Source organism: Elgaria multicarinata, chromosome 16 (assembly GCF_023053635.1).
Source record: "Elgaria multicarinata webbii isolate HBS135686 ecotype San Diego chromosome 16, rElgMul1.1.pri, whole genome shotgun sequence".
In the NCBI taxonomy this organism is placed as follows: domain Eukaryota; kingdom Metazoa; phylum Chordata; class Lepidosauria; order Squamata; family Anguidae; genus Elgaria; species Elgaria multicarinata.
The window spans coordinates 7,440,924-7,455,140 of NC_086186.1; positions in this window are offsets into that span (position 1 = coordinate 7,440,924).

Sequence of the window (14,217 nt, forward strand, 5' to 3'; positions counted from 1 at the left end):
TGTTTAACCTTTAATGCACACCATTCTCAGATTTAAGAAAATATAATGCTTTTCAGACCCACCCCATGGTTTGTATGGTGCACGTAGCTGTGACTCTGCTTCAATTTGATAGGGATATTTTCACTTGCTACAGACCTTGTTTCCGTTTCTTGCAGTTCATACATCTGTAAAAGCTAATTTTGTTCAGCATCTTTCCACACTCTAATGTTGAAAACATGAGGGACAAGATCCCAAGAGCAGCATAACGTTTTGTGTGTCAAAGAGTGTTTTGGAGTTGTATTCCTCAAACCGCTTCCGCGTGTCATCCACCAAACCACTTTTGGAACAGGGTAGGTGAGTCTGCTGTTCCAATAGCAAAAAGGGGAAATGCTGCTGGGTGTATCTAAGCCCTTAGGGGGCATAAGAGCCAAAGTGGATCAGACTGAAGGCACATGTAGTCCAGCATTCTGTTCCCAGTGGCCAACGACATGTCAATGGAAAGCCCACAAGGAGGACATGGGCACAATTATTGCGGCTTCCTGCTTGTGTTACCTAGCAACTGGTATTGAATGCTGTCTGATACTGGAGGTAATATATACACATTGATAGCATCCTCCATGAAATTAATCCCCTTCTAAAGCCATTGAAATTGGTGGCCATCACTATGTCTTGTAGTGAATTCCATCATTTTAACTATGCCATGTGAAGACCTCTTTCGTTTTATCTGTCCTGAAACTCCCATCTTTCAGTTTCATGGGATAACTGGCCCAATGCAGATACTTGGGGGACCCAACTCTTAACATTCTCCATTGTGAGAACTACTCATACTCTGCTTTCTGTTGTTTAGCCAGTTAATCGATCTTCGAGAGGATCTATCCTCTTGTCCCATAGCTGCTAGGTTTGCTTTGGAGTCTTGGTGACGGACTTTTGTGAAAAACCTTTTGGTAATCCAAGTAAACAATGTCTACCGGATCACCCCATCGACATGCTTGTGGACAATCTCAAAGAGTTTTAAAGGGATAGTGAGATGCTCATTTTCTCCCATGACCCTTCAGTTTCTGCAACTAGCTATGATGGTTTACTGCATGCTTGTGGCCTATTCCTACCAGTCCCCATTTGGGCAATCAAAAGCATTTTCACCCTCATACCCAAGTGATGATTCACTGCGCCTAAAAGTGTGTTTTTAGATTCCACCTAAAATGTGTAGGCAATACTGTGCCAATTTAGTGTGCTGATATTAAGAGAGAACTATAAAATTAGGTAAGCTTGCTTGCACCAAAGGCACATTTTTGTCAGTGGTTTAAGAGAGTGGAGGGAAGCATTTAAAGAAACTAGAGGCTATGTTCCAGGGTAACACAACTTTGTAGATAATTTCAACAGCAGCACCCTTGAAACGATCAGATGTGGCATCAGTTCTATTATAGTATGAAATGAGAACCTGCTGTGTCATGTGACTGCTTTAAACTATTCCAGTTTCATGAGGAACTTAAAAATTACTGTTCCGGTTGACAGAAATTAGGGGTTGATTTCTAAGCGAAGGAATCCATCTATAACCACAGTGGCATCCTATTTCCCCTCCTATATCTAATACAAGAAGGCTCCTTGTGTCTACATTGATTGGAGGGCATTTCAGTTTTCATGGTTACTCGTGTACTCTACACTTGTGGCTGCTAGCACAAATTGAGCTCCTGGAACCTGCACCAATATGAGAACTCTACCATTATGTTAGCTTTGGCAGCATCAAGAATTCAGGCAAAATTGATCTCTGACAATGCAGCTAATTGTTCTGGGAATGCTTTCACCTAATGGTCTCGCCAGTTTTAATTTTCAGACCATATCTATTTTCAATAATGGGTGTACCTTAATTTGAACCAATTTTGCACAATGTATTGTGAATCTATTTTAGCTTAAGCATTTTAGATTTTGTTTTATGTTGTATTTGCCTTATTTTGTCTTAGCTCTTTTGTATGTGAATGGCCTGTGGCCCAAGCAAGAAATAAAGGACTAAGAACATTGTTTGGGTGGTTGGGAGTTGTTCCCTTTCGTGTGCAAGAAGGAAACCTCCTCAGGAGATTGACTGGAAGTATTACAGGGTCTCTGATTAAAAAATCAAATGGCAAATACTAGGATATCAGTGAACATGCAACCCAGCTGAGTTCACAGATAAATGACTGGAATTGGAAGAGGGTTGGATGAAGATAAGACTGGCAGCCAGATCGCATCCTTGCTAATTGCAACCTTGCTCAGGATAACTAGAAAGGCTGCTGCCAAACAGATCTGCATAAATGGATGGGGTTTGTTTTGCTTTCATCTGCCTTGTATTCCTGCTCTTGCTATTAACAACTCAGAGTAGCATTCACAGACTTTTCTTTTCAAAACAGTTTGGTTAGATTGGGCATGTATGAGTGACCAATGGATGGTGAGCTTTGTGACTGAGCAGGGAAATGACCCAGGCCTTCCTAATTTATGAGAGAGAAGCATTTAGTCCAAGTTTGAAGTGAGAAGCTGCTCATCTCTAGTACTTGATCTCTTGTATTGGGTTCCCTTTTGTAATTCAGCACCAGAGTATTGCCTTCCACATGCATCCCAGGTGTAACAGACCTCAGGTTCCTAGATACGGAATTAGATCTAAACAACAGGATGAGATTAACACAAATTTATAAAAAACAAAGGAAAGTCAAGTACAGAATAAAGAAGTCAAAACATAACACAGATGCCAGAATAAACAAATGCTTCCAGCATTTAAATAAATAGTCTCAACAAATAGCAGCAGTCAGCTGCAGCCCTGTTCCTCCCCCCAACTTCTGGAGGTGACCCTTCAGAAAACAGCCCCCCTAAAGTCCTGTTTCTTCTTCAGTCAGGCCTGACACACCATTGATCCTTTGCTCTCTCAAAGAGATGCTGCTTCTGTTCGCGATAATTGCTCTCTAGGATCTGCTACTCTTGGTCTTCTGCTGTCTCCGGTGCTGATTCTTGACTTCGTCTGTTTTGTTCTTCTCATGAAAACTTTCTTTAGCTTTTCTTTCAGTCAGCCACAACCCCCTTCTCTCCACTCTTCCTTCACTCGCCCTCCCCTCACAACTGCCCATCTTTTTCTGTTAGCTGGCAACTTGCTTCCCCCACATACACACTATATCTATCTGATACTTCCAGCTCCTCCTACACCAGGAGTATCTGTTAGCATTCTCTTCATGTTTTTTAAACCCTCTAATGTCTTAATAGCCTAGTTTGTAGCTGAATGAATACTGTTACAAAGGAGCTGCAGAGATATACCTAGATATAATGAGAATATCCCTACGCTCATAGGGTTGGATCCAGATTTAGTCATACTTTGAGTAGACCCATTGAAATCAAGGAGACATCTATTAGGCATGACTAACTTAAGACCTATTGATTCCAGGAGGTCTGTTCTAAGTATGGCAGAGCATGGCATGCAGAATGTCAGCTTCTAAGAGATATACCGTAGATATATAATGCCACAAATTGAGAAGTATCCAGTTCTAATCTCGCCCCTGCCGTGAACTCACTACTAGATGGTCTTAAGCAAGCCACTCTCTCTGCCTCAGGTTGTACATCTGCAAGTGGAGAATAAGAATACTGATTCGTCTTACACGGCTGTTGTAAGATTTACAAGTCGATAATGCACGTGAAGTGCTTTGAAAGCGTAAAAACACTAAACATTTATGCCAATGAACTAGCGGCACTGGTTCTTTAAGGTGGCACAAGGCTCTTAGGGCACAATCCTATGCCTATGTAGGACGAAGTACAAAGTTTTGGTTATTACCTTTAAAGCCCGACATGGTTTGGGTCCAGGCTACCTGCGGGATCGCCTTCTCCCATACAATCTGCCCCGCACACTCAGGTCCTCTGGGAAGAATCTCCTTCAGTCAACCAAAACTAGATTGACAACTGTTACCCAGAGGACCTTCTCTTCTGCTGCTCCCAGAATGGAATGGCCTGCTGGAGGAGATTCATCAACTTGACAGTCTTTTAGAATTTAAAAAAGCAATAAAAACTGATCTATTCTGGCAGGCCTATCCAGTGAAATTTTAGGATGTTTTATTTATTTATTTATTACATTTTTATACCACCCAATAGCCAAAGCTCTCTAGGCGGTTCACAAAAATTAAAACCATAATAAAACAACCAACAGGTTAAAAACACAAATGCAAAATACAGTATAAAAAGCATAACCAAGATAAAACCACGCAGGAAAATTGATATAAGATTAAAATACAGAGTTAGAACAGTAAGATTTAAATTTAAGTTAAATTAGGTGTTAAAATACTGAGAGAATAAAAAGGTCTTCAGCTGGCGACGAAAAGAGTACAGTGTAGGCGCCAGGCAGACCTCTCTGGGGAGCTCATTCCACAGCCGGGGTGCCACAGCGGAGAAGGCCCTCCTCCCAGTAGGAGGATAGAACATTTTAAGGATGTTTTAATCATGTATGCTATGTTTTTAATCAGTTTTTAATGTGTTTTATATTCATTGTTGTTCCCTGCCTCGATCCAAGTAGAGAGGCAGGTAAGAAATATTATTATTATTATTATTATTATTATTATTATTATTATTAGGCAGAAAAAGTATTACAGTGCCCATCATTTCCCAGCCAACTGTGCTATGCTGGCTGGGGAATCCTGTGAGTTGTAGGGGGTTTTCTGTCTAAACCATGCATGGGATCATGCCCTTAATTGTTTTTCAGCTGATCTTGCAACCCCCATGCTGGCTGGGGTTGATGGAGGTTGGTATTTTAATGTTTTATGATGAATTGTTCTATTCTCATGTCATGGTGAGCTGCTTTCTGCACTGTTTACTCTGGGAACGTGGAATGTAAAGAAATCGCTGCTGAATGAATAGAATGAGAAAGAAAAGGGTGGCCAAGAATGGGAATGAGCGCCTGAGGAAACTGCCCGGCAGGCTGAGTAGGCCATGCGCTCTTTGCCTCATGGCAGTAGCACCAATTGGCTCACAGCCATTTCCTGCCAAGGCCCAGCGGGGAGTGATGGTGAAGCACCAAAAAGGCAGGCCCAGGCCTCAGGTTTGGGCCTTTATAAGTTGCCTCAGAGCAGCTGGCTTTGCCTCGGGGTGGGGGGGCGGTGAGCAAGCAGACAGGGTTACCTCAGGGGAGAGTCATTTCTCTCACCAGAGGCAGCCGCCATTTTTAGTCTTCACCCATGTGACTCTCCTCAGAGTATCTTCGCCATTATCTCTGGGGTGGCCTCCACCATGGTTGGGGTCAAGGCGAGGTTCTCCCTTGTAAGCCTATGCGGCAGAGTCTTGCTATTTACTGTTTTACTCTGTACAGCACCATGTACATTGATGGTGCTATATAAATAAATAATAATAATAATAATAATAATAATAATAGGCACCAAGCGTGTGCTTCTTCCACTGTGCCCCTCATTTTTGTTGGTTAGCTTTGTTTTAGTCAGCCTTTGCAGTGATGAGGCAGAGGATCAATGGGTCCCTGAAGCATAACAACAACAACACTTAATAATATAATTATATTTGATAATATAAGAATAATTAAAAATGATATTTAATAGCAATATCTTGTTAAATCAATATCTATGTCATTTATTATTTTGTAAGATGAATATTCATATCACACTTCATTAAAAAGGCACGAGGCGGCTAACACCCCTGCAGCAAGAACAATAAAATTTCAAATGCAAATGGGATATAATATACCACAAATACAATATATCTAGCAGATTAGTAAACAATAAGAACAGTGGGAGGCAGCAGATAGAATCATAGGGTAAAAATTGAAAGGAATATTAAAGGTCATCTAGTCCAACCCACAGGAAATCCATTGATACAGCATCCCTGATAGTTGCCCATCCAACCTCTGCTTATAAAGGTGCAAGCCTATGCCTGTTTAGACAGATAAAAAAAAAATCCTTCAACTCCCAGCATTCCCCAGCCAGCATGGGAGGAATCTTGTTCCCACGGTTGATTTCTTACGAATAAAGATTTGTATGGGTTGGGTTTGTTTAAAAGCTATCCTAGAGCAGCAGCATGCCCAGTATAGAGCTCAGAACTATATTTCTTTTAATAATGATGACACATTAAAAACCTCTTGTAATAGTGTAAACAAAGCATAAAGTACATTTGGTTTTTATTGTTCCCCATGCAACAAACAAAATCCATCTTTAAACGACATTCTTGTTCCTAATCTATTGAGTTATTTGTTGGCTTCAGATACAATTCTGCCACTAGATGGTACCAAATTCCTTCGCCTTGAGACTGAACACATGTGATTCCACCACAGCTCAGCAGTGTTTCAAAAGAAGCTTCAAGGATTGCAGCCATCTGGAAATATACATGCTGATCTCATTGCAAGTAGATATATCCAGTTTAAACATTAGCTGCATATCTAAATGGTTGGCCTCTGTTAACTTGGTACATTGTTTTTTCAGCATTTTAAAGCAAGATATTTCATTCATATCAGGTGGCTTAATTTTTTTTCCCCTTTTGACATTGCATAGCATTTCCTACTGTCTCTTCCAAAACATGAATTATGAATCTCTTTAATCAGCTACCACAATGTTTACTACCCAAGTAGTCTAGTTAGCTTGTAATTTTTATGTTGTTTCTGTCATAGTTGCATGTGAAGCAGAGCGCACTGTTTCCATTTGTACTTGTGGTATACCCTACTTTGTATCATTGTTGGATCGTGAAAAAGGTTAGGGACAGCAATGCTTGTTTTCAACTATTTATTTAATGACTTCACATTAACATGGAGAACGTTTTCCCAAGTTTTATTTGCAAATACGGCTAGATGCATTTGAAGCAGAGACTTTGCAACTAGCCTTATTTGCAAATAAAACTTGGAAAAACGTTCTCCTCTGTATCTGTTTCCCTTCTAGTGCGCTTTCGGCTACCTTCCTAGGAGAAGAACCCCACATTTATGCAACAGTTGTACAACGCAAGAAAACAGAACTGCAGTTGCATGGCTTTGTTTTTTGCTGGTTACATTTTGAAGAAGCTGTTTGTTGCAGAGTTGTGAATGAGAATTGCTGGACGCTGTTGGGAAGCACAAACAGTACGGACTTTCATAGCACTTGGATAACGTCAGGCTGTTTCCATATGGAATGTAGACTGACAGTTAAGCACCCATCTGCCACCATGTTTCATGGGGACTTTGGGAGCCATTTTGGTAATATTGCTTTTGCAAGATGGCAGGCAGGACTGAACCTGGGACTCAAATGAGATCTCGCTGTGTATTGTCAGATCTTAATTTATTTTTTTATTACATTTTTATGCCGCCCAATAGCCAAAGCTCTCTGGGCGGTTCACAAAAATTAAAACCATTAAGAACATAATAAAACATCCAACAATCTAAAAACCCAAATACAAAATACAATATAAAAAGCACAACCAGTATAAAACCACACAGCAGAAATTGACTTAGGATTAAAATACAGAATTAAAACAGCAAAGTTTACATTTAGGTGTTAAAATACTGAGAAAATAAAAAGGTCTTCAGCTGGCGACAAAAAGAATACAGTGTAGGCGCCAGGCCAATTGAGGCTGTAATCTCATATCCACTTACCTGGGAGTAAGTCCCATTGAACACAATTTTATTTATCTATTTGCTGTACTTTTAAACTGACCAGTATTGTCTGGTCAGTGTACAATACTTTACAAACAAAGTACAAACATTAAAGCATAAAATAAAAACTGCAGCAAAGGATAAAACCACCAATTATTATTATTATTTATTTATTTATATAGCACCATCAATGTACAACAGAATAAAGTACTAGAAGCACTTAAAACAGTTCTTAAAATGCCTGGGTAGTAGAATAAAAAGGTCTTCCCTTAGCACTGGAAAGACCATAACATAGTCTGGTGAACCTCTTTAGGAAGAGCATTCCGCAATCAGGGTGCCACCACTGAAAAGGCCCTGCCTCTTGTAGCCACCCACCTTGCTTTGTTTGGCTGGGATACCCAGAAGTTGATGGTGTTACTATCCAGGTAGGTAAATATGAGAGGAGTCTTTCCTTTAATGGGGCTTCTCAGTAGGCATGTAAAGGTTTTCACTCAGTCATTTAGAAGGTTTCTCCCCCTTCCCCCAGCAATAAAAGTAGCAAATAAATATTCTGTTTCTGAGCTTGCAGGGCAAGCTGGAACGCTGAGCTAAATGGTGTGATCCAGCAAAGACATTTTTAAGTTCTTAGGCATGTCTACTGCAAAGACAAAAACCCACACACAATTGTGCTGCTTGGTTCTGTCTTTAGCGCAGTTTTTGTGTGCGGAATCTTTCATTTGGTTTTGGTTTTGAAAGCCCTCAGAGTCATGTTTGGGACTGTATTTGCAAAACCTTTGTCATAAGCATAACAGCCTGTTGTTTTTTAAAGTTAGCATATTATTGTTATAATATGATGCAAACTTAATGTCTTGCTGATTCATAATCCATTTAAACAACTTTTTAATGGGCTGGGCTTCTCTCTAATTAGGCAATGCTGTGGCATGGCTACTTTTTAGTAATTGCTTTTAAGCTCTAGACGGTCACCGAAAGTTAAGGTTGAAGTTTTCAGAAGTTGTAACTGGATGAAGTCACATCCAGGCTCTCGGTTCCTTTTTTGCTGCTTCTGAACTTATTTATTTATTTATTTATTTATAAAAACATTGGAATCCCACCCAATATCGTTAGGATCTTGGGGCGGTGTACAGATCAAATCAATTCAAACAGTATAAAACAATAAGTAATGTACACCGCTAAAAATGTATTAAACTATTAACAAGTTAAAACATTTGTGCCCCAAGACAGTAACAAGGAAAGACTAGAAACCCCTGGCAGTGAGGAAATACTTTATTATTATTATTTAGAATATATTTTGGTTCCCCCACCCATCCCCCACTCAATAAGTGCTCAAAGCAATGTACATTAAAAATGTAAAGATGAAAATATATTAAAAATACAACAAAACCTAAAACATATTTTAAAACCAGGAATTAATTATTAGAATGGCATTAGCTGTTAGATGCTAAACATAACTCTATCATATTTGCCACCTGTCTAAAAGACAAGGAGGAGGCTTGTCTAACCTCCTTGAAGAGGGTGTTCCTCAACTCAGGTGCTGCTACACAAAAGGCCCTGCTACAAGTCACGTGGGGTACTGGTTCCTCTCTATTCGGCCCTGGTTAGGCCTCATCTAAAGTATTGCATCCAGTTCCGGGCTCCATAATTCAAGAAGGACGCAGACAAGCTGGAGCGTGTTCAGAGGAGGGCAACCAGGATGATCAGGGGTCTGGAAACAAAGCCCTATGAAGAGAGACTGAAAGAACTGGGCATGTTTAGCCTGGAGAAGAGAAGATGGAGGGGAGACATGATAGCACTCTTCAAATACTTAAAAGGTTGTCACACAGAGGAGGGCCAGGATCTCTTCTCGATCCTCCCACAGTGCAGGACATGGAATAACGGGTTCAAGTTAAAGGAAGCCAGATTCCAGCTGAACATCAGGAAAAACTTCCTGACTGTTAGAGCAGTGCGACAATGGAATCAGTTACCTAAGGAGGTTGTGGGCTCTCCCATACTAGAGGCCTTCAAGAGGCAGCTGGACAACCATCTGTCGGGGATGCTTTAGGGTGGATTCCTGCATTGAGCAGGGGGTTGGACTCGATGGCCTTGTAGGCCCCTTCCAACTCTGCTATTCTATGATTCTAAGTCCTCACCAACCTTACCAATAGGTGGGATACACAATAGGACCTCAGATGACGAATCACACCAGGGGTACCTTTTCCTTTTACTGCTAGCATTCATAGGAGTAATGTAGAAGAATTGCTACTGTATGCCAGTTGTCATTTTAAGATTGCAGCAGTAGTAGCAGTCAGATGGTCTAGCTTTGGATATATTATGTTGTGCGACCAAGTTGTGTTTGTGGTCTGACCCCAGCAGTAATGAGCGCTCCTGTTTGGTTGCGGTCCAGCTCTTGCGTAGTATTTATGTGGATTTGTAATTATTCCTACAGAGTTATATACATTGGAAAAACAATCAGTCAGAATGGGTCATCTATTTATATTTTTCAACATCCATGCCAGCCATAGACAAATCGTCAGAGGAAAATCCATCTGACTGCTTCTCTGTTTGGGCTAGAAGCAGATCATATATCAGACAAGATTTGATCGGTAGAAGATGTCCTTCTCACTTCCTCACCGCCCATAAATGAAGTAAGGCGGGTGGAGATGTGAAATAAGGCATTCTCACTGCCCCCTCCTCACCCTGCTCCAGAGTCTCCAGTGTGATCTTCAGCTAGGATTCCATACAGCTCAGCTTTTGCCAGGGCCTTGCTGTTCTACTAATAGGAAGAAGTTCCATAATTGGTGTGTGTGGTGGGGGAGATAACTGAGAACACATCCCTTATCGCTCTTGGGGGTAACCCTATGGATCTTGGAGATATAGGGCACATTGTTGGGCTGAAGAAGTTTATGCTTTAGGTTATAAATATCTTTCTGAATTGTTCCTGGAAAAGAACAGGGAATGATTGCAGACCCTGGGGCATTGATGTAAGGTGTTCTTGGCTGACCGTTCTTACTGGGAGTGGAGATGCTACACCCCTGGTGTAAATCCCACTTTTAGTTAGAATGAAGGTCAAATACTTTGGTGGCCTTCTTCAATTTGTGCCGTTTCTGATGTACTGTGGGACACACAGGATGCCAAGAGTGCAGTAACAGAGATTTCAACGGTCACCTCAAACATCCTTCCTGTCTAAAACATTTAAGGCTGCAATCAAAGACTAGACCTACACCTTGTGCCATATCGATCAGACCCCATAATGGTGCCACTATATCCCTCTTGCACATTTATACCACGTAGCGCACACCATGACATCTGTTGCACTATTTTGGATAATCCGGAATAAAAAACAGGACATGACGCTAGAAAAGCAGAATATGGGATGCCAAACGTTCCCCAATATTTATCAGTGCTCTTCATTACAAGACCTAACCTTATTGGGCTCATTTGCAACCAAGTAAGTCCCATTGAAATCAGTGGCACTTGCCTCTGAGTAAACATACAGATGACTCCATTGTGCATTTAAACAAACTGAACTCTCCCCTGCAACTGGCATGCAAGGGAATTTTAATGGTGGTGGACAAGCTAATGGCTGCTTGCCCATTATAGGGCTGATTTTCTCACAGAGCGCCCCCAGGGTTCCTCAGAACACGGTTTAAAAAACAACCCCGTATATGTTTTGTATCTCCGCCATAGGAACTAGGCATTCCTTTGTGAGATAACTTGCTTACTATCTAACTGAAAGGCAGAATTCTCAACTGTGGATTACATGAGCAGCATCACTTGACAAGAGTGTTCAGGAAATGCAAGAGGAAACATTTCTTGGCTACCACCCAGAATTTTGCACGATACATAACAATAAATATTTGTAGAAGTAAGGAAGTCACCGCAAAACTCTTAATAAAAATATTTATTGTATGATACTACATACAGTTAAAATGACTGGTTTTGTTTATACAAGACTTTTGTTTTTATAAGGTACAACCTTCTGTACAAAATTGCAGCTTCCACCTGTTGTCACCACCAGGAGGAAACAGGGTTTCTTTGGCCCAAAGCTAACATTAGTTCATTATATTCTGAAAGAAAATGCTGGTATTAGAGTGTTTTATTTTACCTATTTCATTTGAAAAATGCCTGGCGCCTGACCCACAAAGTACGTATGCCAAAATTTCAAGCTGGTTTTGAAGCACCTCAGGAATTGAACTCCATGGAATTCAGTTAATGAATTGTATGTACGGCGGTATAGTTCTCTCAAATCTAGGGGTGGCATTAAGGTGGTACTAAGGTGAGAGACTAGACCTGTTGGGCCAACTGGCTGAATCTCATTTTTGAGATCTGTTGAACAAAAGTTCCTCCCATTTTGTTTAACCCTCTATAAACCCAGTATATAATATAATATTACAGATTATATCATTTACTTACTGTTCTTAATTTTAAAGAATTTTAAACTTTAATTAAGGGTATGATCCAGTAAAGCAAGGGTGAGTAAAGTGTTGCCCTCCTGATGTTTTGGCCTACAACTCCCACAATCCCTCACTATTGGCTTTCCTGGCTAGGACTGATGGGAGTTGTAGGCCAAAACATCTGGAGGCCACAAATGTGTCCCCCTGTATAATGCTATACAGTAATGCTATATAGGCTGCAACACTATACATACTTATATGAGAGTAAGTCTCATGGAATTTAATAGGGCTTATTTTTGAGTAGACTTGTATAGAACTGTATTGTTAAGCATTTTTACCTGTAATTTATTTTAGTGGGAGGATTAAGCAAATGCATAAATCTCTCCTGCTGAAATCAAGTGCTTAATTAGGCAAGAACATGCCTCTTAAGATAAAATCACCACATGATCACACACTATGTTCCATCTCTTTGTTTTTTTTACATGAGATATTGTGAACATAAAATTTTATTTCTATAAAAAAAAAAATTACTCGCTTTTGAAACACTGCCTATATGAATGTTCTTATAGTTGGCCCTGACAAAAGTATTTTGTACCCCAAATATATGTAGTTCCTATAAAATTTCCAAGTATCCATTAAAGCCGCTTTCTCTCTTTCCTCACCTCTATTTTGGTCCTGCCCTCTATTTTCTTCTTTATGTTCAGAGTTCCACCACGCTTCTCATGAAAGATCCTCCTCCCACCTAATTTTTTACTTCCCAACTGTTGTCCTTAACTAATACACAGTCATGAAATACTTTGCATAAAACTACAGGCCTTTAAACAAAAGCTTTATCGTCTAGCCTGCTGTACTGACTGACAGAAACAAGACAAGAGTGAAAATCCAGGACAAAATTGTCATCCTAGACGGTTCAAAGAGACGATCGATACAGCTCCCAGATTTTCTTATAATTTTGCTGCCTTCAGTGACTCAAGATCTCCCAGTGCCAATATTTCAGTAGTGTATGCTAACAGCCAGAATTCCCCATAAAAGGAACTTCTAATAGGCTCCAAGGCACACAGGCTTACTAAGCCTGAAGATTTTGATTCATGCCTGGCTACACACACACAAAATCTAGGCACATGCCTCCTGTCTCCAAAGCTTGTTGTTTTTACTGAATAGCCACCTCCAGTAGGTGCAGCTCTGAAAAGGGACCTGATCCATTGAGCTGGGGCAGTCAAAACAGCTGAGAGTTGTTTTTCTCACCCCTTCACTATATTGTACTATAAAGAAATGGGCATGTCTTAGCCAAATTGTTGAAAACAGAATTAGACTTTTGCCACTTCAATCACCTTGGTGTGCTTCCAGAAAACAAACGTGTGCTCAAGGCTTGGTGCTGAAGCATATAGCCAGAAAGAAGCACTTTAGTCCCCCTTTCCCCTTCAACTTGGTAGTTCACACAGCTGCCTTCGTGGGTGTACACAGTGTGGATCCATTTCAGTGTGCACTGAAATTAGTGCTATAATCAAGGGATGCCCTTGGTGTTTTCTATGGGCTGGTTCAAACCTGCAAAAATGCAAGTAGTAGAGTCCTTCTTGGACTGGCATGCTTTTTACTAATGGTGGAATAGCCCCTGGTTGGGTTACTGCACAATATAAAAACATCCCTATGTATGAAGTGCTAGCAAATTGGGGAGAAGGTTGTATAAGAGGGAAGCATTTAGTATCGGGTTGTACTTTCTAGAAAGGACTATACCACATGCTGTTTCAAAATCGTGGTCCGCATAAGAGTATATCCACCATAATTTTATATTTTAGTTGCCCTTCCATTTCTATTTTTCATTCTAATATACTGCTTCCACCAGAATTCCTATCCAAATGTGTTCATTTTGTTCCTAGCATTGCCCAGTGTTGTAGTTCCATCATTAGGCATGTTATTTCAGGCTGGCACCAGTAATGTCATCTAGATCTACTCCTAATGCATGGGATCCCTTAGAATTAGCAGCAGTTGTTTTATTATGGGGGGCTCAGAGAAGCTACCTATGCAGTCGATATACCTGAACAGCTTTCCTCAAACCGGAATGCTGTTTTCTTATAAATCGCATGTTTGGAACTGAAACAAAAATTAAGCTCCTCACAGGCTCCTAATAAGTTGCTTGATACTCTTTTGGATACCTTTGGCTATGCTTTAAGGCACAAACCTATTGTATCTATTTGACAGCAAACTCTGTTTGTCCTTTCATATCCTGTTGCACAAAAGAAAACAGCTGAATATGCCCCTTTGGGGGGGAGAAACAAACAAACTGACTTAATTCATAATCAAAGGCAAGAA